This window comes from Pygoscelis adeliae, unplaced genomic scaffold (assembly GCF_000699105.1).
Source record: "Pygoscelis adeliae isolate BGI_AS28 unplaced genomic scaffold, ASM69910v1 Scaffold4, whole genome shotgun sequence".
Taxonomy (NCBI): Eukaryota; Metazoa; Chordata; class Aves; order Sphenisciformes; family Spheniscidae; genus Pygoscelis; species Pygoscelis adeliae.
This window is the reverse complement of record NW_008824986.1, coordinates 5461223-5488144: the sequence shown is the minus strand read 5'-3', so window position 1 is coordinate 5488144 and position 26922 is coordinate 5461223.

Here is a 26922-nt window from a genome sequence, read left to right as displayed (position 1 = left end):
GAGGTCAGGCTGACAGGCCTGTAGTTCCCCGGATCCTCCTTCCTGCCCTTCTTGTAGATGGGCGTCACATTGGCAAGCCTCCAGTCGTCTGGGACCTCCCCCGTTAACCAGGACTGCTGATAGATGATGGCTTGGCGAGCTCCTCCGCCAGCTCTCTCAGCACCCTCGGGGTGCTGAGTAGCTAATAGTGGTTGCTCTTTCAGATGAATGTACCTATGGTTTGAGAAACTGAGGTTTTAAACCATCCATTGAGATTATACCTTGCATGAAAAAGAAATGGGACAGGTAGGGAAGGAAAATGGGATTTTGGAGGGTCGTAAGTCTCGTGACATTTTAGGTAATGCCGGTGCTCCCAAAGAGTCAGTCAGCTTCTTAAAAAGGTATCAGTAATACACACCCCCTCGGGGTGCTGAGAGGGTGCATGCAGCTCTCTGTTTGACCTCCCCCTGCCAGTTTCCATGGGGGCTTCCTCCTCACTGCACCACCACTGCACTCACCGTGATGTGTCTTGTCATAGCTGATGGATGCTTTTGTGAAAGCTCAGTTGCTTTTGTGAAAGCTCAGTTACCCAAAATCAATGTTAGCTCAGAAAGAAGCCACAGGAATGTGTTTAAATAAGAACACCTGCATCTTTTTGGCACTTGGAGCTACTGTAAATAGCTTAGCCAAAAATATGGATGAGTGTTTATATCCTTTCAAATATCACCACCAAGCAACTAGAGAGCCAAATGTTTTTGCAGCAGTTGTGTGCTTTTTCTGCATGTGCTTTATTAGAGAAATAATGTCTTTGGCTTGGAGTCTGGAAGTCAGAGGTATTAAGGAAAGAAGATGCCTGTGAGCAACAGTTACAATCATCCTTTGGGTGATTTCAGTTAACTGTTAAAGAAGATATCTTATGTTTAACCAGATTTGCCACTAGGACTCCACACTTGATTAATTGAGGAAATTGTACAGGGTCCTTTACTTCCGTGCCTTTGACTAGGAGAAGTCTCTGTCACGTACCACAGTGTGCTTGGGGATGGATGATTTGTTGAAGTTTTCCCCTTTGGATTTACAGAAATGCTTCCATAAGGGAAACCTTAGGCCAAGGCTCCTCACAAATTGAGAAAGTCCTGGTACGGCAGCAGCAATGCAGTGTGTACTCAGGGGAGCCGAGGTGCTTGGGTAGCAGCAAATCTTTTCTGTGCCATGGAACAGAGGTAATCTTTCTATTTCATGAAGTCATCTGCTTTTGCGTTTTATCCACAGATCTTAAAGTGATTCACACAGGATGTGAGTCGGATTATTTCCATCTTAAATATGAGGAAACAGAGAGTGCGTGTGCACTCTCCCTCCCCGCCCCAACCTGTGAGACAACTTCAAATGGGATAAATGCATATTCACAGGACACTTAAGTGACAGGAGCAAGAGGCAAACCTTCTCCAGGGCATCTGCCCTGATTGGAAAATCTTCCAGCGTACTTAGTCTTTATGTCCTGCCATGCCATAGTATTGCATGGCAGGTTGCATTGCTAAGTCCCTTAAAACAAGCGGTGCTTTGGCTGAAAGCTAGATGGACGTCAATACCCCCTGCTTTGATCTCTTCGAGTAGTTTTCGGGTTTCCTCCTGTTGTGCTGGAGGGGCGACCGTGGTGTGAATGGAGGTGCTGGTGGTGGTGCTGGAGGCAACAGTGTGGGAGGGGGCTGCAGCGCAGGGCTGGATTTCAAAGGCTTATGCAGCAGGCTGCAAAATTGAGGGTTCCTCTGGCATCCCAGCAAGCCAGACTGAGTTTCCAGTCGTACCACAGTGATGGCACTGCAAAACTTTCTTGCTTTCAAACTAGCTTTCACACTTGGTGATGTGCACAAGACACTTTCTGCACTCTCATTTTTCCAGACAAGCTAGAGTTACTCTGTATCCTAAACCATAAAGATCCCTTTTGTGCAGAGTTAGGTGATGTCTGTCAGCTCCCCACCATGTCTGATAGAGCTCAGGTTCAAAGATACTGCATCAAAATTAGGCTTTAAAAATTCATCTGTGAGCTAGCATAGGGAAATCTAGGAGGTGAGAAATAATCACAGTCCAGCTTTCGCTGGGCATTGAAATGTAATAGAAATGTCATTGCTACAGTCTTACCTTGTATTTTATGCTCTTTGTCAAGAACCTATTTGTCTATTATCTTGATTTATTTATGGCCACTCTTTGGCCGGTGCAGGTGCTACCACTGAGCTTTGCTGCTGCTTCTCATCGTCCTTTTGCGACCATTGGTTAAAGAAAAAAGCTGCAGACCGCATACTCCATGTAAAGGATCAGCACCTTGGCAGGCTAGAGGTAGGACGGAATTGCTTATCCTTCTCATCTGGGTATATGGCTCATGCGGGCTGGCTTTATAGACTGAATTCTGGAGAGAGGCATAAATACGTGACTGACAGTTTCTTCAGTCCCTCAAGGGATTCCCAGAGCTCTCCGTCTGAGATCTCATTTTTAATGGAGGACCATCTGCTGCAAACGCACACGGTTGTTAGCAAATGCCTACCTAATGCTGTTCCAAGCAACACCCAAGGTAGATGAAACAAATTAAGAAAATATACCACCTGCTTTTCCATTTGTTTAGTTCATTGCATTTCACAACACATCGTGTATAGTCAGTTTTACTGTTCCCCTGCGTGGTCTGTCAGATTTTGGTTTTGTTGGGGTTTTTACACGTGTGTGGTGAGAGATAATGGAGGAAACCATAAGGATTGTAAAATCACAAAATAAATAGCTGGAATGCAGAAGTGTGGTGCCTGAAGCTATCTGAAAACTGAAAATGGCTAGATTTGTAGTAAACAGCAACGTACCCTCAAAGCCCAAACTATCTTCAGTCTGCAGGTGTAAATTTATAGTTTCTTGCCACCTCCCTGTTGGTTAGGCTGCAATTCCCAATGCAATTGGGAATGGTCCCCCTGTTGCTTTTGAGAGCCCTCTAATTACAATTAATTAATTAAAGGATAGATGTATCTCATTTGATTTCTGGAATGACTTACCAAACTCACATCTTTGCTTTCAAACTTCTTGACATCTAGACAGTTTGTACTATTTGCATATTCAATTAAAAATTATTTGCTTCTTTGACCTTTGATACACAATATGAGCTTCGTTTGGCCGTGTACTCTTTCATAGCGAACGTTATTAGCAAAAGCCTTTTAATTATTGAGATATGGTTGAATCCCTGTGAGTTAACATTTACAAAGCTAAGTACCAAAATATTGTGATGCTGCATATAAGCTTTGAGACTCCGCTGCTCTCAAAACTTTACTGTGCATAGGGCAAACAACATGCATCTTCACCTCACCAACTTCTGCCTTGTCAGGGTAACTACCAATGAAAGGTCGATATTTAGGCTGTGGGAATTGCCTGGGGTGCATCACTACATGGCAGTCCTACAGAATGACTGTGTCCTAAAATAAGAGTGAGGGATCCAAGTGTAAATAGTCAGGATGAGATGACTTAATTTCACTATTAATTTCGGATGCAGGATTTGTGACTGTCCCCTGTTAGTGAGAGGGAAGGGAAAGGGATGCCCCTATCCATCTGGGGCAGCCCTTCTGTCCTCCCTCCTTGCCAGGGCAGCTGCCCTGGGTGGGCAGAGGCATCTGCTTTCCTTCCCTCCCGCTAAGAGGAGAGAGCTGAGCTGCTTGGCCTTGGACAGCTTTGTATTGGCAGAGGTAACACCTGCAGTTTCCTTTCAGCAGTAGGTAGTTAGGGCTCTTCCCCTCCCCACTTTGGGGAAAATTACAGTTCAGCTACACAAGAGCAGCTCAAAGTCATGCACTTAATGGTACCCACTCTCTGACGAAGGAATCCTTTTGCGCTCTTTCCCTAATTGAGTGGGCTGTCTCCACACGAAGCTGGTACAGCAAATGTCTAAGTGAGGATCTAGAAATCCCAGCTGGGGGTTTACATAAGCCTTTTGCTTTCCCTAGGCCCAGAGCTTGGATAAATAATAAATGCATCTCTGCTGGTGTGTCTTTGCAGACCTACTCCACACAAATGCCCACTTGTTCTGATATAAAATGTCCCAAGTGTCATAGGCCAAAACTAAAACGTGTTGTTTTCTCTCTCACTCTCTTTTTTTTCTTCTTTTTTAATCTTCTTTCTGGCTTGGCTTTCAATTACATCAGTAATACACACAGCTGCAGGCTGAACAGGGACGCTCTATAATCTGGCCAATATGACAGCGGTACTGTGTGGCAGAGCCCAGAGAAGCAGTCAGATTTTCATGTCTCCCAAAATCTGCCACCTCCTCGTGACTCTCCACCTACCAAGGGCCAAAGGGTGTGGGTTGGTGCTCTTGGGAGGGAACGTGGCCTTCCCACTCCGAATGTCCCACAGGGACCCTGTACTTCCAATTTCTTTCCCTGCCTGCATGCTAGGCATCACAGGTAACAAACTCTTGCAGATTGGCTGCTCCTGGGATTTTCTGGCAGGTTTTTCTGTGTCCTGTCATTTCTTTGCTTTTGTGATCAAAATACTTACCCCTTTCATACCTGGTTCCCCCACTGCACACCACAGGTTGTGGGGTGTCAGTGCAGCGCAGCTTGCGCAGGCAGCTAAGCATGCTGTGCTGCGTCCTAACCCTGCTATTAAACTCAGAAAGTTTCTCGGGGATTTGGTGTAAGGTGGTTTGCAAGCTGCAAACTTGCTCCACTTGATTCTTGCAGTGGGAATACAAAGCTTCAGCAGTTTCTCCACACAGAGAAGTGTATTAATTATCTCTACCGAATGTTAGGGCATCATCAAAGTACCTGTGCTACTCAGTTAATTTGCACTGCATCCTCTGGGTAACTTTACTGAGCTGTGCTTGGAAAAAGCTGAAATTGCTCCAGGTATGCCGGGCTGGGCCCAGCATTTCCTAGACTGTGTACAGGTTTCCACAATGCTGCAGTCACTGGCTGTGTCTCCTGCAACCATGTTTGTCCTGTCCTGCTGAGCCTAGGCTCAAGTTGACTGTGCAGCCTCCAACTACATGAGAAATACCTGCCGTGCACGCTTTGGGAAACAGAAAGGCAGAGAAACTGTGTACTTGCACAGGTGATGGGCGGGAGGAGGGAGTGAGGGCTGGGAGTGCTTGCCAGGCATGTGTGCAGGATGCAGCCTCCAAGCACGTGAGCCCCTGGCAAAGTGTGAAAATCAAAGAGCAACAGAAGAAAATAGACGGTAGGAGCTCAGCTCAAAATTGCAGGCAGTAACTGAATTGCCTATCTATTTTTTTTAATAATGTCATCTTCTCCCTGTGTTGTCCTTAAAGCCCATTTTGTAAAACCAATTGTAAAGAGCCTGTATGATTTACTGCCCAGTTTACTAAAAAAACCACACAATTCATTAAAAGAATTAAGGGATAATGTCATACTAAAAAGCATACAGCCTGCAATGTAAACTAAACAGCTTGTAGGGATGGTTAAATGTCAGCACATCATGGGAGCATTTAATAACCACAAAAGCCACTTATTCCAAATATAAAAGACAACATGAAGGAAAATATTTTGCTTTGGCTTGCAAGAATTTGAGAGGTCTGAACCACCGGCACTGATCTCTCAGGTTGGCTTTCAACATGGGCTGGAGGAACAGGGTGAGGAGGTCCGGGAAAGTGGGTAATTAATCTTGGCCTTCATTTAGGGGAAGAAAGGCAGGTCAGCGTTAGCTGACTGGCTTAGGAAGCTGTGGCACTCGGCGTCCTGTCTTGTGATTACCTGGCTTATTAAGCACTGAGGGGTGCACAGTAGCTAATAGTGGTTGCTCTTTCAGATGAATGTACCTATGGTTTGAGAAACTGAGGCTTTAAACCGTCCATTGAGATTATACCTTGCATGAAAAAGAAATGGGACAGGTAGGGAAGGAAAATGGGATTTTGGAGGGTCGTCAGTCTCGTGACATTTTAGGTAATGCCGGTGCTCCCAAAGAGTCAGTCTTGCAGCTTCTTAAAAAGGCAGTGTCAGACAGCAGCCAGTGGGCCGTGTACATCTGCCCATGCCGCCGGGTGTCCTTTTCCGAAGGGAGCCATGGGCTTTCCAGCGACACAGCCCAGGCCTGTCCCGCTGTGGACTGGAGAGCTGCACGTCTGGGCTGCCGCTCGCCTGGGGTCTGGCTCCACGTGGCTCTGATCCAGCTCCTTGATGTCTGCTTTAGGGAAAGCATTCCCTAAATGCTTTAGGGAATAACAAATTCCCATGGATGCAGACTGCAACCCATTTGGGTTTATAGTCTGCTGCTGCTTTTTTTCCAATCTTCCGTTTTGTTTTCTTTCCTTCTGCCTTTGTTTTTCTCCTGTTCTGCACTCAGGCAGGGAGCTCATGTGCAGCCCCAGCAGCTGTTGCCAGGAGGGACTGACTGCTCTTGTCACCAAGCAATCCTGTTGTTGCTGCCACAAGTCTTGCCCTGACTCTGGATACGTCGCAATCACTGTTTCAATTGTAGCCATTGCCTGTGGCCCCAAAAAACTATGTCTGGTGGGGACATGGGCAGCCCTGCGGCAGCACGGGAAAATGGAGCTGCACTGCATGCCTGCACCCCATCATGGGAAATGGGTGCTGGGGCTGCCCTGCAATCCTGGATGTGGCACTCACGTGGTCAAAGCACAACAAACCTCAATGCTGACACGTGAAACAGTATGAAAGGATTTTTCACCTTCTTCTCATCTGCACCCCTCTCTCCGTGGTATGTGTCAGTGGGGAGAAGAAGCAACCGAGGCGTTTCCCTCTGGGATGGGAAGGGGCTGGGACTGAGATGCTGCCACCTCCCCACTCCCTGCCTCCCACAGCCAGCAAAATTTCAAGGTACATTTCCTTTTGTGAGAGGGCAGCAAACCACAGGGACTTCCTCAGGAGAAAACTCCGTGTTCAGGGTGTGAAATTTCTCGCTTTTTCCAGCTGCCACTGACACTTCCCAACTGCAGCAATGATGTTATTAACCTGGCCTTGACTCCTCCAAGGCAGAGCAATCTGCTGCAAAGCAGTCCATCTCCTCAAGGTCTGAGGAAAATGGAGTCCCTGTTTGAAAGGGAAATGCAAGCTGTTGGTTTGCGTTTCAGTCTCGTTTTCCAGTGAATGTTCCACAGCTGCAGGACAGCGTGATGCAGAACAGAAGCAAATGTGGACAACTCTGGACACAATGGTGGCAACAGCAGAAAGGGCACAAGGAGGTCCCCGTGGGATAGCAATGGACAGGGAATACACATACTGCTTACGTATTCTTCAGGCTCCCTTATCTCTTATGCATGGGAAAGTGCAGCTCTGGCTGTGGGCCGAGCTGGACCAGGAATGTGCGGAAACCTCAGTGCAGCTCCATAGAAGATGTTCAGGCTCAACCTGCCTGTGCCTTCACCAGGCACTGATTCAAAACAGCTATTGAAATCCCTGCCAATATCTGCTGGCAGCAGCTTGGGCAGAAGTACAAAGGAAGAAACAGTCTTGCTATAAGAAGCAGCTTCTCTGCCCTGCTGATTGGGGACAGTGGGGCCGGTACCTCTTAGCAGAGCTACACTGTGCTGGATGTGCTGCCCTGCTGCTGCGAAGGAGCAGCTTGATAATATCCTCTCGTCATCTTGAGAGCGAAGCTCCCAGTTCCTCTACTGCACAGAGCCATGAGCCCAAAGGGTCTCAAGAAATGGGGAATTTGGGAACTCCTGAAAATTTCACCACTGGGGAAAACTCTTGTTTCCCTGAGCACCACGGTCATTCAGTAATGGATTACATGACTGCATGCTGACAAGCCCATGGTTATTCCTTTAATCTATCATTAGCATATGAGACATTTTAAAAACCAAACCAAACCCCTTCAGGACAAAGAAGCCTTTGCCGGTCTGTCAGGCAGTTTTGTGCAACGGCTGGTTGCGTTACCTGGAGGCTAGAAGTTACTTGTGTCTCAGTCTGGGCTCTTCTGTCTGTAGACAGAAATAGATGTGAGGAGATACTAAAGAGGAGAAAGCACTGGGAAGAGAAGAGATTGAATGGTTCAAGATGAAGATAGCACTAACCACTGTACAATACTGTACAAAACAAGACCATCTTTGTTTTCTGTAAATGAAGTGTGTTCAACTGCTCTCTCCATCTCTTGTCTCTTTCTTTTCTTAGTAAGACTGGTATTTCTGTTATTTTGATTAGCTTGCAGACAATCGAAACGAAACTTTAGCCTTTCTTGGAAATGGCTCATTTAATCGAAGAGATTTACACAGAAGTACTGGGATAAATATGCACCTTCCCAACCGAACACCGAAGAGATGCAGATTTGAGATAAACCCGTGTGTGCTCTCAAGTAAATGATTCTAATTTTGGTGCGAATATAGTGCTTAGCAGAAATCCTGCCTGCTGCTAGGAAGTATAAACCATGCTCCATTTAAAAACAAACAAACACCCCCTCCAGCAGAAATATCACTTGTCATTAATAACCACACGCTGGAAGTGAGTGTTTGTTGAGTTAAACACCGATTCCCCTTTCTCTGTGTTTCACAGGTCTTTCCAAACCATACCCAGTAGCATGTGAACACAAACCATGGTAAATCCCAGTCAGGGAGAACCTAAACTCTTAATTGTTTGGTTTTTAAAAAAAAAAAAAAGAGGTGTTGATGGCAGAGGTATGGCACCCAGCAATGTCCCTGGGCACGGCTGAGTTTACAGGGTTGGCCACTGTCTGTGTGCTCTGTGTCCCCGCCGGGCACGGGGGCAGCTCCTCGGGCCTCTCCACAGCCCTGTCAGTCACACGCAGGGGTAGTCGTGTTCAGTACGCTCCATTCGGTTTTTCTGCATCGCTCTTGGGTCTGTGCTGTCTGTACCACAGACATGTTGCGCAATGGATTTTAAAGCAGTTTTCTGCTTTCTTTCAGCTGGATAAACCCTGGGTTTATGAGTTTGGCTTTTGGGATTTGTAGAGCTGCATCGATGGCAGCAACTGCACCTCCTGGGACAGGAGAAGGCTACGGGGGAGTAAAGAGAAAGGTTGTTTGCGATATGGGTGTGATGGTGTTGAAATAACACAGTGCTAATAATACCTTTCCTGTCTATCTGAGAGGGTTTGTCACTAAAACCACAGAAATAAGAGCCTTTTCATGCAGAATTAATTTTACTCTTCACAGCCCAGTGGGCACATCTTTTTAATGGAGTCAGAGACGCACCTACACTGAGTGTGTTTACCTCCATGTGTGTGCGCATATATATATATATATTTTTTTTTTTTTTAAAGCAGTCTCCACTGAAGCGATGTTAACGTCTGTAAGAAAGATCCAAAAATGTCTTAAGTCTCCAGGAGAGCTGAACTATATTTAGAAAGCAGAGGGGGACTGCCATTGTGTTACGGGTTGTTTCTGCTGCCAGCGCAGCGCTTAGGCAACATGCTTTGCCAAGGTGCAGCTAAGATTGTGAAGATGTCTTGGGTGTATGGACTGAAAGCCTGGTACACTCAAACTATACTACCAGGAATACCCCAGCCAGCTGAACTAGGATTAAATTTATGAAATGAGGAACTTCTGATTTTCAAAACTCAGATCTGAGTTACCTTCAGCTCTAGGCTTTGCAAATTTACTCAGCTTTGTTCAGTTGATGGAGGAAATATTCTATGTAGTTTCTATTGATCTGGTTATTTTTACTGTATCCTTTCAACACGTATTCAGGCTTTTATGTTGTCATGTGGGGCTATGGTATCTCAGGTAATTCAGGTCACTCACAGCCTGTCCACACCTCTGGTTTCCCCAACCTGTGGGATATACTCTGTGTCCTTGCCTGCTCCTTGGGAGTTCACAAAATGTTCCCAGGGATTATAAATAATCCTTTTTAGGGCAGTAGATTATACAGGTGACAAATTATTGGAAAGAGATGCATCTGGGATGAACAACATGAGGTTTGCTTCCCTGAGATGGTCTGTGCTTCCCGACCACGCAGCGTTTTGCTCCAGGCAGCGACAGTTTGGAGCAAGTTGTTCTGTGCGTGTGTGTGTGTGAGGCACTTTCTATTGTGGGATATTACCTGGTGTTTGAAATCCAGCCTAACGTAAAGCTCAGTCCTTCACACCTAAACCCTATGAGGACCTGACCCGTGGCAGAGGCTGCAGTGGGAGACTCTGGTGGCATTACAAATTTCCAAAAGCACGAGCACCGAGCCTAGGAGGCTCCTCTGGCGAGGGTGCTGTGTGAGGCAGCTGGAGAGCTGCCCTTGGGGGGGGTGCCTCTGTCCCCCCAAGCCCTTTCACAGGGGTGGGGTTGTCCAGAGTGCTGTACCGAGTATGTGGGTCTATGTCAACATGGCACTGGAGGTTTTATAAGCAATGCCCATCTTGCAGAAGTTTCCAAAATTCAGGACTGCTGCCACTCCCTAAATTATGCCAGGGGTGAGCAGGCTGGAACTGACTCCCCTTTTCTCACTGCAAATTCCTCCTGGCATGGAGGGAATCATACTGCCAGCAGAGGAAATTATCATATCATGATATACAGAAGAATACCAATTCTTGTCTAAATAAACTCACTGTATGCATGGAAACATCTGTTTTATATAAACACTTCTCATGTCAGCAGATGATAGGTACTTCAGTTTGTGTGAAAGTCACTTTGCTCAAGCTGAAATCAGCTACCTTTATAAGCCTGTACAAGACAAAAATGAAGACTAAATGATCTATTTGAAAAGCGAGGGGAATTTCAATTACTCAGAAATCTGTCCAGAACACACTGTATGTTGCTATAGCTGCCCCTGCAGAAAATGCTACAGGAGTTTTGTTGCTCAAGAGTAGCTGGTGCCAGCACAGCACGAGTGCGTCATGGTGAATCGTGGGCTCTGACTCAGCAATGCAGCGATATGATGAAGAGCCCCTATCTCCACTCCGTGCAACCGCAGCGCATCCATCCTGATGCAATAGCCTTAGTGTTCCTGTGATACGCATCTGTGATTTGAAGCATAATATTACCAAATATTTTGTGGAAAAAAAATCAAGTTTCTTCCCCCACTTCTGTCCTGTTTACGTTCTTATCCCAGTTCGACCAACCTGAAATACGAGTGCTTCATGCTCTAAATGCCGTATCACTTATTTGTCACCTGTGATGGTCCTCCCCTTCCTCAGGGAGGGAGAACATGTGGGGTTTTTGTGGGAACAAATGTTCTGTGCCCAGGCAGGTGAGGAGGAGCACGCCTGCGGGTGGGGAGGAATGGCTGGATCTGAGGTGGCTCTGGCTCTGCGGGTCCCCCGTGGCTGCTGCTTGCCTGGCCAGGGGCAATGTTCACCACAGCCTGCATCCAGGAGTTTGTGGCAGGAATGGGATGTTACTACCTAAAAATTGACTTCATTCAATGTTCTCCCAGTAACTGAATACTTCACTGTACGTCAGTGTCTTAGTAAAATATGATGTACTACTCTTTTTACCTGAGTCAAGTTATAATTATAAAAAATATTAGCAGTGCGTATGTCTAAACTGTGAGTTCCCAGTTCATCCCAACAGCCATAAAGCGTTGCAGCTTGGCTGTAAGAGCCCGTGCAAGGCTTTGAGGATGAGCATTAGCCTGACCTGCGTGGTGCAGCTGCGCTCCAGCCTTGCAATGGGCAAAGTGCAGAGCGCCAGGAAAAAACAAAACAATCTCCAACTACATGGCTGTGAAAAGTTGGGGTCAGGGAGCAAGTTTCCAGTGCCTGCCCTCTATTTTCACTAAAACAGATGAATTTTAGAGTAGGCGCTGACCTACATAATGTGGGAAGCCTTGCCTGCAACTGTTCCTGGGAGATTAGGAGAAGGGGGCTGGGTGTGGAGTGTGAAGGGGTAATAACATTTTTTACTTTTTTTTTTTTTTACTTTTTAGCTATTTAGAGTCCAGCCTCATTAAATCCATGCATTACAATTCAGTGGCCTTTGAATGAATGGATTAATTCAGTGTTATTTTATTGCTTTCCTCCTGCACCCTGCAGCTGTGCAGTTTAAAGTTACCTTGTTTTCTCATTTATCAGTGTTGTAAAGGAAGCTCCCTGGAGATGATGCAGTGTGCTGAACACGAAAGCCTCTACTGAGCTCGATTGCTGCGAACAATCATCATAACAACTCCTCAAAGCTGCAGCCTGGGCCACACTTCACAGGGGATGTATTAACTGTACGTTTTCCCTTTTTGCTGTTTCACCTAGGGATCTCTTTGAAACACCTAGAAAGGTGCAGAGCATGAAGGCAGCAGTATTGATTTGTGAGGTTTGGGCTCATTTTTTTTGGTCTGGGATGACTGTGAATTACGCCTTCCAGCAACAGTGTCAAAGCAGCTGCAGGTCCAGAAAAATGGTATGAAGGATTGGAATTTGTGCTCTTCATTGCTTTTATATAGGAAATGTTGGACTTTGGGTTCTTTGTAAACAGAAATCTCTCACGCTGATCACAGCAGGCTTTGGAAAAAAATATCGAGAGTATCTCAGGCCACTTCTGCTCAGTGGTCACTAGGAGGGCTGTGGTAATGTGCGCTGCGTTCTAACAGAAACCTCCCATCTATTTTGGCATAACATTTGAAAAGCCTTGCTGGATTTTGTCTTTCTTGGTAGATAATGAAAATTTGATTTGATTTTCAGGATGGGCAGTTATTCAGACCAGTAGCTGGCAATGATATCTGTATTCAGCATGTCTATGAAGCATCCTTGACTTCTCCGGAGAAGGGACTGAGGGATGATTAATTTCACCCTTTATGTCTGCAGCTGAGCTGCCCCTGGCCAGCCCTCCCCTGAGGGCTGGTGGAAAGAAAAGCCAGCACCATTTCTAGGGTGCAAACTTCTCTAGATACAAACTGTGCTGTAGGACCCCTCATCTCCTCAAGCCCTTTCCCTCCTGCAGGCTTCATCCGCCACATCTCACATTCTCTGCGTTTGTGTTTCAGGTGAAGGGGGACCACTCCAGGGCATTGTGGTGGGGCAGGTCCCACCCAGCACTGCCGCAGCTCTTTGCAGGGGAAATACAGGAAACAGAGGCTTTCCCCTGGCAAATGGGTGTTGGGTGCGGGTAAAGAAGGTGAAATCTGCTTTGTGGTGTAGGCAGGATGGCCATCAGTTGGAGGAAAGCTCCACTGAAGCCATTTTAGGATTTCAGAAGCTGAGCAGTAAATGCCACAGGATCAGTGGAGCCCTTTCCACCCGGTCACTGCATACTGCATGCTCTGACCTCCTAGGAGCCGGTTATGTCTTTTGCTTTATCCAGAAGTTTCCTTTTATTTTAGTTCAAACCTCTCCTCTGATAAATCTGGGATAGCAACCCTCCCACTCAACTTTTTTCTTCCTGTAGAAATTTAATATGAATAATTTCATAGCTGGAGATCTTAGACCTCTGTACAAGTTCCCCCATGAAATGAGCAGTCTGCCCACAGCCCTGGGAAGGAGGGCAGCCAATGTGAGCAGGTGAATCTCTGTGGTTTGTTTGGAGGACACTGGAGGCAGGAGGGATCTCAGAGATGATCCAGAAGGCTTGTTTTGGCTCCTGGTCTAAGGGACCTTGGGGATACCTCATCTCCTCCAAGGAGCACCTCTGCAGACACTGTGGCCACACACACTGCATGGTCACAGGGGGGCTGAGCTCTCTGCAACCTCACAGCTGAGAAATTAGAACACTGTTGGTGCTGCCATGAGGGCAAGGATGAGCCGCCTTCCCTCCAAACCAGCCCAGCCTCTGTCCTCTGCTGCCCAGCTGCTGGGCATGCTGTGTATTTGATTTAGGCTGGCTGTTCACAGGTCCTGACTTATATTGCCTCGTAGGATTCATGCCTCTGCCCTATGGCTGATACCGCTTTGCTCCTAAGATGAAATCTGTTGTCCTCCCGTCTCTTGCCAGCTACGGGTCCTTCCTGCAGCAGGGGGGACAGCCAAGAAACTGTGTCCCAGGAAGGCACACTTGCTTTCTGGGAGTAAACCACAACCTCAATCCACACGTGCTTTTCTCCATTCTGTGGGTTTCATTTTCTGTTTGAAGTTGGTGTTGCATCAGGGAAAAGCTGACAGGTAAAGGTAGTTAAGGAGTTCCCAAAGGCAAGGTACTTAGGCTGTAAAATTTCTTAGACTACTCCCTCCCTCTGTAGGTAATTAGTAAGCTGCTCACTGAGATTATTTCCTATTAACAGGTTTGAATAACTGCATAGTCCTTATGCTGCTTTGGGTTTGGTACCCGATAGCCTGAAACCCACATGTAGGTAAATGTGGAAAATAAATTACTCACCAGTGCTCGTGGGCTATAACTCCAGGTCTAACTATGTGTGGGCTGACTTAATGCCACTTTAAAGGGGAGCTTGTTTATGAGGAGCTAGATGATAGACCTGCAGGAGGGAATTAAACTCAATGCATCCTATACCTGTTAATTGAATCAGGCTGAGGTGCTTGCAGGGAGGGCGCATTTAGACAACATCAGGGCTTGGTTTGCGCCTGTACTGCCCTGGCTGAAAGCTGGAGCTGTGTCTGTAAAAACCTGAAGGCAAGTGATGAATCATCTTCATCGCTTGCAGCTGCTCCAGTGTCGGTGTCTGTTTAGCAGAGGTGCTTTCAGCCTGGTTTCTGCTCGGTGCTGCAGCGCGATCAGAGAAGGGCAAGCTGTGGGCGGCTGTGGGCTCCCCTAGGACCCAGAAAAGCCGGCGGCAGGCCCGCTTGCGTGAGGTCGTGCACTGCCTGGGACGCAGAGCTGTCAGCCCCCATTTCTGGTTATGCTGGCAGACTTGCTCTGTGCTAGTGCATTAACTCCTGTAGAAATCATTCTCTCCCAGGGTAGAGAGAGCAGCCGTTTCTGCCAAAACCATTTCTTTGCAATTAGCTCCAAAGAGAAGGGCCCTTAGCGCAGAGATAAAACATCAGTGGGATGAGCAAGATGTTTGCTCTTTTCCTCTGAAAGTCCTTTGGTTTCAGGAAGGATGTGGCTGTCATCTCATAATTAAGTTCTGGAAAATTATCTGCATCATTAGATGGAGGTTGTAGTGAGGAGACAGGTTTTTTGATCTTAAAATCTAAGAACATTTAAGCATGTTTGGGCCATTTATAAATTGTTGTAAAATACAAATCTTTGGGAAAAGGCTTAATGCAGCAGTCATTAATACCAGTATGAAGTCAATGCACAAAAATCCATTAGTGCAGCAGTAGCTTTTTCTGGTTTAATTTTGGCATTGTCTCTTACAATTATTTTTGTTTTATTTTTAACCAGGAGCACTAACCTTGATATTCACAGATGTAAGTAGTGTTATATAGGACTGGGAGGGACCTCTGGAGAATCTTCAGTCCAACTTTAAAACAAGGCCAAGTTCATCTACTTCACCCCGAGAAATATTTGTGTAATCTCTTCTTAGAACCTTCCACAAAGATTCCCCCGACCTCCAAAGAAAAAAATTGAGTGTCAGGCCCCAGACCGTATTCATTATCCCAACTGAGGCCTTATCAATATTGAAGTGAAAGGAGTAACTGCCTGCCTTATTAATGCAGCCCATGAAATCTGCCTCCTGTTCATCAGTATTGCTTTGCAAACTCCTGTTCAGTTCAAGATGACTCCTAATGCTTTTCCACATATTGCTGCCTGACTAGTTATCACTGACGTTGTACTGCGTATTTGATTTTGCCTTCCTCAGTGTAGGGATTTGCATGTGATAAAATATTTTGAATCATGTCAGACAGGAAAGATATATATCAGAAGCAAATGTGGCTTTGAAAGTCAATGTAGTTTCTAATGTACAGTCAGTTACTCTGTGATAGCTGCTCCAATAACAGCAGAGAGATTTCATTTCCATTTGGTAGGTGTTATGTATTTTATTTCTAACAAATATTAGTAACTGCAGTAGACACTCATTTTCAGTTAACCAGGAAGCTACTAGTTTCCTTTTGTCCCCAGTACACATCTGAAGGTGAATATACTTATATTCCAGACCATACGAAATTTTGTGCATTTATTGGTACATTAATTTTGGGGTTTTGTGGCATACAGGAAAAGTCCATGAGACAGGATATATGCTGATTAGCAGTGTCTTCTCATGGACTACAATTAGCTAAAGTAGTTTCCTCTACCTGTTCTGACATAATCTTCCATTAATATAAAAACTTGAGCCCAATGCTATGTTCAGCTTTGTGATACCAACCTGGGGAGAGAAATTGCACCCAACATGTAGTACTACTTTAAATGTGGTTAAAAGAAATTTTCAGTACTTGAAGAAGCTATGTGAGATAGCTTAGGACTTGCTTGAATTTCTTGATATGTGACCTCCATGCATGGAGTTTTGTTCTCTTTACGGGTGTAAAAACACCCTGGGTATGTGCAGATAGGGGTGTTAACTTCAGCTTCAGACAGCTGCAATGATTCTAAATAGGAATAGGATGGGTCACAATAATTTATCAACAGACTTGTTTTCAGTCTCCTGTTCTAGGCTGAAGAACCCCTTTGTGCAACGGCATAATAACCAGCAGGCAGATGACTTTGACTCTCTCACTCTCAGGGGCACATGAATAAGACCTAATGAAAATAGCAGGGAGACAAAGAGCGATAGCTACTTCATGCTGCTAGCAAAGATAGTCCTTTCTAACACTCCATACATCTGTAACAGTCCGCATCTACGCTGGACAGGGCCAACAACTGTAAACAACGTTATCAGAGGACAATGTGGGCTGTATGCATGTTTATTCCAGATAAATTAACACAGGCCTGTTCTTCGCTGGGGTAGAGAAAATAAAGCAATTCTTTGTCACTCTGCAAAAACCTGATTTGAAAAGAGCAGTTTCAACCGAGAATGTTTGGAAATTGAATGTTAGTGGTGATGAGAGGCTGATCTTCCGCTGTCTTATCTTTCGTCATCCTTCTTGTCGCCTAGAAAGAGGGACAGTATCTAAATATGCTGCTCATGAGAAATGCAAAGGAATGTACAGAGATGTAGATCCAGTCCAAATTTTTGCCTATGGTGTCTTCATAGGCTCTAACAGAGATTTTTAATTCCCTGAAATGACATTTGCTCTTTTGCTCAAAAAAAAAGATGGTCTTTTACCGATGCTTAAAACCTGCATCCAATAGTAAGACAAATAGACTGAGCAAATCCCTCCCTACCAAAAGAAAACATCTTTAAAATGCCGTGTTTGGTCTCATAGCAAAACTTCGGCTGAATGCACCAAAATAAATGGGATGTTTGCCTGATAGGTCTCACTAGCCACTAGTAGGACTAGACACAAAACACCCAGTATAAATTATAAAATGTAGGTGTATATAGTATAAATTATAAAATTGTAAAATGTCAATTTTACAAAATACAGCTGTGATAGATGTGCAGTGCAATAATAGCCCATGCAACGTTAGCCTTAAAGAAAATCTTTACTGTATTACCATGAAAATAATTTCCCCACTTCCAGAAGTCTTGTCTTTATTTTTTCTATAGTTTTATCCCTGCACTTTCCAAACAAACAATGATATATAACTAGGAGACATACTGGGAAAAGAAAGACTGAAGAAGGTAGTGTTGACGTTTGATGCTTTTAAAACACCCCCTCCCAGCCTTGACTGGCATGGTTGGGTACATTCCTCACAGATGCCACATGACTCGATTTAGGAGTAAATCCTGAGACCTGCGGTTTGTGCTCCCCTGCACACCCACTCCACACCCGTCCCACAGATGGAAACACTGAAAAGCATTATTTAAGGTATTTTGAAAGCTATGGCTCTAATAATGCCCTTATACAAATAACTCCTAAATGTTGTCCTGGAAAAATATATGGTGCCCCCATTGCTCATGTACACGAGAGAGGATGTGAAACTGGATCAGGTATGAGGTAATGACTGAGATGTGGAGAATATCATATGGGAGAAGACCAGAAGGGCTTCATTTTTTCAACCTAGGAAAGGGCAAGAGGATCTGCGATCACTTTCAATCAGATGAATCAGGGAAAGAAACGCCATGGAAAATTATTTTAGTTCAAATAAAAAGCTGTTATGAGGAAAACTAGGTATGAAGTAGTCACAAATCTAAAATAGAAATAAAATTACAATTTCTAACCTTCACAAAAAAAAATTAGGTTGGGCAAATAATGAGTTTTAAATGAAGTGTTCATCTGCTGTGGAACAAAGGGCATAACGGGACATAACTTGGTGGCTATTCTTTGTTTAGGAAAACTTGAAACCTTTTTTTTTCATTTAAAGAATGGTAGGTGCAGCAGTTCTTGTATGTTTGAAAAACATTCACTGCTTATTGAAGAACCTTTTATGCTCAAGGGACCAATCTGCTTAACGTTAATGAGTCTGCAGCAGTACAGCCTTTGGTTGCGTCACTGTTCACACTGAATAACAACCCTGCCACTCTTTGAAATATGTGGGAAAACTTCCCCTGGCTGTACACACAGTAGCCCTTTGCTGTGAATTAGGCAATAGAGCATCCATCCCTGTCAACTTTGCAGCCCCGGCTGCGTTGCACAAAGCGGTCGGAGCAGGCAAACATGCAAGGACTGCTGCGACTGTGCCCACAACCTGGCAAACATTTCATAGTAAACAATCCATTAGGCTTTTTCCCCCCCTGTTTATTGTGAATTATCTGTGAACAGACAGTTATAATGAATTAATTCAGCCTTCAGAATGACTTCACAAATGCTTTTATACCAACAAATTCCAGTCTGAAGCATTTGCTTTGACTTTGTCTTGACTGTTCATCCCAATGAGACGAGCTCCCTCTCTGCTTCCTGCTTAGGAAGGCCAGAGCACTAGGAAGTGACGCTGCAATTTATAGCCCAAAGGTAGAAGAGCCAAATGTTGAAAGCATCGTGGTCCCCATTTCCAGCTTTTTGGGAGAGTCCTATAGCAAGTTGGGCTGAAGCATTGCCAAAGCCTTGGTGTAAAGCCCAATTATGCACAGATTGAAAAGCAGTAGTAGTTATGCTAAAATCAACTGAAAAAATCAGCTACACAAGCAAGCATATGCTATAGTTACATTTAGATATTGTCTTTTACACTACTGTTTTCATTTCATTCAATTAATATATTTTACTGTTGTTTCTAGCAAATATTTCAAAACTGAACTTCATTTACTTTAATTTGAAGTATGATTTTATTATTCTTACTTAAAGTTCTTTTTTAATTGGAGTGCCTTTCCATAACAAAGGAAGGGAAACTATTTGGCTTGCTATCTCCTAGTCATGCCATAGAAATTAAACTAGTGTATTCTGAATAGATAGTCTGGAAGTAAGTTTTCAAAGTAAACGTCTCAAATGATTATTGTCAGGTTGCCAGGGACCACACTACTAATTACTTTTCTTTTGCTATCAAAGCTGTATCTGAAAATTGAGCAGTGCATTTACAGATTTTTTTTTTCCCCCCACCCTATAACTAAAGGAAAATGCACCATAATTTGTGAAAGATGATTAGCATGCAAGGAATCACCCTTCCCTGTGTTAGTACAGTGCTCAGAACAATTATGCACCTGAGTGCTACTATAGCAGACATGAGTAGCAATGCTGTGATAAGTAGCCTATTAAAATGACGGTTGACGTCATATGAATAATTTCCTTCTCATTTGTCGCCAGTCACTGCAGGACTGGAGATGCAGGAACTTCTTTGTAAAGGCAGCTCCTCCGGTGAGCTTGCCTTGACGCAAGGCTCGGAGAACAGGTTTGGGCTGCAGCGAGGGTCCGGCAGTGGCTGCCCCGCAGCCCTCAGCACCGCTGAACAGCCAGCCCTTGCAGCTGGCAAGGACCAGCCTGCCCCCTTAGGTGATTTTCTGTCTCGGGTGTTTTGGTGGCATGAGTGCCTGTACGGGAAGTACTTCTGAATATGATCTTGGGTCAGCCTGCTTCTGCCTTGGCTTCCATGTTTTTGTGTATATAACAAACGCCGTTGTGGATGGAAGAAAATGATGTGTGATTTCATGAGGAAGATGCTGGCCTCTGGGAACAGTCTGCTGACATCTGATTTGTAAAAGCAAGAAAAAAGATTGGGGTAGCTCGGTGTAAATCACGTTAAGTAAGCCTAGTTTACATCCACCTTGCCTAGGCAAAGATGAAGAGCCTTTTCTGTGCAGCTCTGCACATCTTGATGCTGTCCCATGCTCAGTGCAGTGCCCCAAGGGCTGCCCTGTCTCATGCCACTGTGCTGAGCTCTCAGAAATCGCCAGGGTCTCGCCAGTGCTGGGAGCAGCCTCGCAGCTCTGTGCTCTGCCAGCAGCACTCTGCCTGGTGCAAGTGCAGCCACACCAGCCTAGCGGCTGCTTGTCTTGCCATGGGCATGCTCCTAAAAGCTAGGCTGGTGAAAACGCAATTATAACTCTACAGTACAGTAAGATCTTCTGCTTGTTTCACTATCTGAGTTGGGTTTCATGCTTCTTACCACCATAGTTAGGCTGGCAGTGGTAGGGATGGGAGCAAGAACTCTCAAAATGGTGGGATTAAGAGATAGTCCCTCTGTCTGTGCTTGGTCCTGGTGGAGTCTCAGCACAACATTTGACTTGCATCTTGTAATAGCAAGTGCAGCGTTTGGGGAGACCTAGGGGGAAAAAATGTTTTGTGCATTGTTATGTTCTTCATTTGTATAAAAACTACTGGGAGATAAGAGCCAAGCTATAAAGAGAGCCTGACTCTCCCCAGTGGTTAGGCTAGTCTCAGAAGAAGTGGGACACCTTGCTCCAGCTGCTGCTTGACGTCTTAGCTTAGCAGGACATCTTGACATCCAGGGCTTAGCAGGACTCTGGCTGCAGCTGCCCAGTCCCACACGCTCTCTCTGCTGAGTAACTGCCCACTGCAATGGGGCATCCCCTGCACTAACCCCCAAATACCAGATAATCTCATGGTCCTCCGAGCATGCACAGCAGATGCGATAGACCGAGGCCATGCAGCCTGGAAGCCTCTGGATTGCAGTTTATCTGAAATAGATATATTTTATTTTGGGGAACCGGCGCTTATCTATAGATTACAGCTCACAAGCACGTACTTTCTTTGCCATAATGAAGCTATGGATGCATGCTGTTTGATTTAAAGTTTGAAAAAAGCAATTGGCTTTGAAGCCTAAACCCATATTTCCGCAGAAATGAAGCACCTCTCCCGTCGGAGTTCTTCAAAAGGGCCTAATGGCATCATTTCCCCAAAGTTACACAACATTAACTTTGTATGTTTTTTCCAGAAATGAGGGGAAATTATGTGAACATCTAATGCAATTAGTTGATATAAATATGCCTCGTGGCAATAAAGAAAACCAAATAATGTTCTTCCTTAATGTAATGAATCAATTAACAAATTGTAAAGCAATAAATGTATCAGACTTTGAATTTAACAGCTCGCACTGCAAAAAATGATGCTGTTAGAGCCACAGTTCTAAAAATGTTATATTTCTCTGAGACAGCAACAGAAAAAGAGAAAACTCAACTATAAATAGAATAAACTGAATATCAACGTGTTTCATGCCTGATAATTAAGAAATCAATAACAATACTATATGATATGCCAGTCAGCTGCTTTTGACATTTCTAGGACCTGAACCTCCAGACTTTTATGTAAACATAGGATTTTATTCATATGAGCATTATCATTGTTGTCAGGGAGACAGTCACTCATCTACCGTTGCCACACGGAGCATTTTAATCATCCCTTCTCCAGTCAGAATTCCTGCTTCTAAAATAGCAGACAAAGGTTCCTTTCCTCACTTGCTTTGCATCTAGATATTGCTGTTAGACAAGTCCTGCATCAGGTCATGTGCAATGAAGGGAAAAAGTCATTCTCAGAGAGAAAGAGGCACCTATTATTAGTGTTCCCAAGACACACTGTTGTAAGACAAAAAAAAAGATTTTTTTCATTCTTAATGTGTTCTGTGCTGGTGCCTGCTATTTTTGCTGTTAGCTTTTCACTTTTGCTTGACTGTTTTATTTGTTACCTTTTTTATTAAAGCAACAACCATCTCACACCAAAAGAAGAAAAAATAAAGGGAACTGGTAGGAAGACTTTTTTAGTCTCTTGTCGTTGAATTCAATAGAAACTGCTAAAGACCAGAACGCCACAGAATTGTGGGAATCCTCACGGCGGCTCATGTGTTATTAGTACTACTGAATAATTTATATTTGGAGGGAAAATGAGCAGTCTTTGTCACCTTTTATTTCTGTCTTCTCTATAAATTTAAATTTCTCAATGAGACAGTATGGAACTCCCAGAAACACAACAGGGATTGCGCAATAATTTCAACCCCTGTAATTTAAAACTTGTGTGTGTCAATGCAGAATAATTGCTTCTCCAAAGACTAGCACGATTCACCTGCAAGTTCAGCCTCTTAACCCAACTGCTGACTCCCAAAGGCATCTGGGCTGAGATGCAGGCTTTGTGTAATTCAGGGCTAAAATAAACACACAAAAAAAATACTCCAAAGTGGTTGGATTCGCATGTCCCTCTGCACTGTGTTAATGCTACAACCATGGTATATCGTAAAACTGTGCTGAGCCATCAGGTGACATCTCACCTGGGTTTGTGTGCGTGTGCTTGGGGCAGGCTGGCGCGTTTCAGCGGGCTGAGTGGGGATGTGACCGCCCTGCATGGGCCAGGACGAGGCTGTCCTAGTGAGAACTGCGTTACCAAAAGACGGGTGAGAGATGGTCTCTGTGTATTGATTGCCATACCTTAACTCCTGCTAACTCACAAGAGAGACATGAATCCTTTCTGTAAGTCTAAATAAATAACTAATGGGCTCCAGGTGAATGGAAATGGGAAACCCAGAGTTTATGTTGGTTTTTGCAGCTTGTTTTCCTCGTGGACCCTGGCAAGTCAGATAGATCCTGTCTCCTACCTCTGACTGTAAAGTCAGAGGTAATTATTACTCATCTTGTGGGCACATTACAAGGGTTGTTTAGCTAATACTTGTGAAATGCTTTGAATGGGAAACGTGTTGGATAAGAGCTCATTTCTTTCTAAACTCTGCTTTCTGAGGTAACTATAAGCAGGTATTGGAGTGGTGTTTCAGAGCTACACAGTTACAACAAACAGCTAGTTTGTGAAGCAGTATTTTAGTTTGGGTTTTTTTTCCTTTTCTGCCCCAAGTTATTTGAAGAATTTCTCCAGAGAGAGGGCAAAGCAGGGAGAATTGAGAGTCTCACAGGAAAAGCTTACCAAAACATTAAGGAAGCTGGGCTAAACCTTGGTATCAATGTCAATATTTCTTTTTAACATTGTATGGGAAAGGAGGAATTCCAAGGATAAGTTATTTAATTTTTCTTTCAGCAGTGAATCTATGAGAAAATGGTTTAGTGCCAGCAAAAACTATAAATTGTATGATCTAAACTCATATACAAAATTGCTCTGTAGACCATACCAAAGAGAGAGGCTTGGCTTAAATATAAAGCTGGATCTTGGGGAGTTTCTGGCTGCGCTGTGGATCTTGCCCTCTGCAATGTGCAAGTTCACTGAGATCAGTCCCCTTATAAAATAATCCTTTTTCCTTGTGTCCATTGTGTTTATCCAACTGTAAGATTTTTGTGATGGAGACTCCCTTTTTGCCTGTTTGGGTTTTAACAAAATAATCCTACTGCCCAATAATAAGTGCTCATCTCTGCTCACATACCACAAATTGGTGTCACAACTAATACCTGATCATCATTATAATCTGCACAAGTATATTAAAGGATTCATAGTAGATGAAACGTTTTTTCCTAGACAGTAGACTTCCTTTAAAATCAGGGTCAGAAAAAAACATTTGCGCATAATCAAAGCTGTCTCCATGTTTAGTTTGGATTTGATGAGCAGATTCTTTAGGAAAACATATGTAAATAGGGGTAGGGAATGAGACTATACAAATAAAATGAATTTTTATCATTCTGTTAGGGAAACGTTTAAACGAAAGGCAAGGAAAGATCTGATAAGGAATGCAAACTTAATGTTCCATTTCAGGTGGAACAAAATATTTCAAATTACCTGACCAGGCAAACATCAAAACTGAAAGAAAAATTTTCATTCTCCTCTACTTCTTATTCTTCTATGTTAGCTTCTTCTAGAAGTAAAATTGTCTTCCTGTGATGGTCTGGCATAACTTTTGCACAGTATCCATGATTAGCACCTCTGGGCGAACTTGTGCCCGGGTTCCAGGAGTAATTTATTGTTCAAGCAACAAGAGAAACTCATGCTGTTTGTAAACTGCACAGCTTTAGTTATCCTAAGTGTAATTCATCTCGTAAGGCAAAACTTTCATGATATGGTTCTGAAACTAATAATACATTCAACAAAATGTCTTCCCAAGCATGCAGTGGCATGTCTTTGTAGATTTAATATAAACCGAGCCTACTTTCATTAAAAAGCCACCAGAATTTTCCAAGCCAGTGGGGACCCACGTATTGTGTAAAAGTGTAGAATGTCAATAAAATAAACTTGGCAGGACCGTTAATTTCCATTCCAGTATAAAATCCAGTTTTGCTGATTATGGAGGTCAATAAGGAATTCTGAAGTCTTCAAACAATCATTTTTTTTTTTCTTGGCTGTTTGTTTGGAGTTGGTAAGACTGGCAGACTGGGAAAGCAATGCTACCTGTACCTCATGGTGTAACTGTATTTTACAGTGCAGCCTAAGCCCTACATCTTAAAGTCATGTTGTATCTTATCAGGCTAGATTCTCCTCCTAAGTACACTGGCATAAACAGTTGTAGCTTAACTGAATTCAGTTGAATTGAATAATTGCTGTGAGAAGAAAGATCTCATTGAATTCATGGTCCAAATTAATGTTTTAAAAACAAAACCAGTACACTCAGAAGCTATGCAAAGTGCTGAATGTTGTGAGTTCCTGTAGAAGTTCAAAAGAGTGGCATTACATTGGTGACAAATCCACATTCGGTGCACATTAATAACCTGCTAATTCAAGTATGCATTTTTGTGTGATGTTCCATAAGCAATAGAGATGTATAAAGTTTAGAAATTAGATGAATTTGCTCATCTAGCAACAGAATCCAGTCCCCTTAATTCTTCTGAGAAGCACATTAGCCTATGCACTTCTTTCAGGAGTGCTTAAGGCATAAAGCGTGCAGCTGGGACCTGATCCTTCGGGTTAGCCAGCTTTGGATATGGACCAGTCCATTGCTTTCAGGAAGACTTCTTGGAGTAAAACACTTCTCAGTGAAAGCCAACACGGCATGGTGACAGACATGCAGCAGAAAGGATGCACAAAAATTATCAGTCAAATGGAAAAGGAGTAGCAGGCAAATCTGTAAGCTGCAGCTATAATCTTTCATTCAAAGTGCTTTAAAAATACTAGTTCAGGCTCACAGCCTCCTTGAGGAGTGAGGAAATATCATCATGTCAGAGACAGTTGCTGCTTAGCTTAGGATCGTACACTTAGTGACAAAGTAGGGACTAGGAGCTGGAAACCCTAAGAACCTGAAAGGCTTGAGGATCTTTCTAGTAAAATAGCAGTGAGTCCTCACAAGTCTTTGATTCTTGGTGATTATGAGAAATTTTGCCTTGCAGTTCAGTTTCCTAACTTGAGGAGTCCTGTTAAGGTAGAAATACCGCAAAGAATTATTATGCATGAAAATTATTGAGAGGGAAAAGTTTACTTAAGTGATATTTTACTAATCTAAGAAAAAAAATAAAATTTCCAATGCCATAGCGATATCTGAATGACTTTTTCGTGTTCCCTTGAGGAGCCTTAAGGCGACTTTGAAAGATGAATATGGTATGACCAAACTTTACCCTTAGTGAGGACCCGTTAGTCCCTTCCTAACAGGCTCAGCTGAAACACTAAGAAAAGCCAATGATCTGGTAAGCCACTGAGGCTAGCTGGTGTGCTATCACAGCGCGCATCAATTTATGGATGCTCCCTTAAAGAAAGCTTATCAATAGACAGTGTGTTCGCTTCTCAGCTGTTCTGCAGCAGCAGCAGTAACCAGGACTCCTATCACATGGCTGTTGCAAATTCTTTCTTGGGTTATACATACTATGCATGTAATCAACTACCATTCAAGTTTGCTCATATGACATCCCCTGTGGAAATAAACAGATAAATTATTTACTATGCAGGCAAGATGATACTGAATACTATGGCAGCTAAATATTGCCGTTACACTAAGTTCCTGTGAACAGGACATAAGTTATTCATAATCAAGAAGTGCAAGAACTCTTTCAGAAGCTGGATTTTTTTGTCAGTCGTGATGATTTTCCATGTGTTCTGTACTTTGAAAAGACGACAGTAAATTATTTACCATGCAGGGAGGATGATACTAAATGGTACAGCAGATAAACCATGTAGCTACAGTGAATTCACATGAGCATGACGTGACGTTCATGAACCATTTATTTAGCCTGGCTTCCATGCTAAGCTGGTTATCTCTGGCGGTCCACGTACGCTTTTCAGCTGTGAAACAGAGCTGTCTTCTGGAGAGCAGGCACAGGTTAGCCCTTTGAAATCTGCAGCACCTTCACATCTGTCCAATAAACAAGTTATTCTTGCCAGTGTAAATCTACAGGAGGTATCTAAGTTATTATGGTGCCTCTAGATAGTGCTCTGCCTTTTTAATTTGCTGTCATCTGGGGCCAGACCCTGCCTCTGGTGGGCAGAGACTTAATCATCTCTCTGCAAGGTGATATATGTGCTGCTGAATGACGGCTGCAGGACGTGGTCCTCTTAAGGGTTGTTTTGAGGTGGAATTGCACCCTGCAGCTCATGTACAGCACACTGTGTACACAGTATAGTCTGCCATAGACACTGATATAATGTGACATATCATTAACCAGAATTCCTCTTTAGAAAGGGAGAGAGAAGAGAAAAATACCAGCAAAGATAGCAAATGGCATCTTGAATACTGCAGTAAGTGGACTCAAGTGCTCATCCACTAGAATGGCAGAATATTAATTTTGAACACCAGACTCTCTTTGGAGGGCTGGAAGGGCTTGTTGTCATCAAAAAGGATTCTCCTTTGTTTTATACAGAAGTGTTTTGAGGTGTCTGTGATGATTATTGTGGTTCCTGCGCCATGATCCAGGGCACCTGGAGCCTGGTTCAAGAAGGAGATTCTCCCTGATGCAAAGGGTG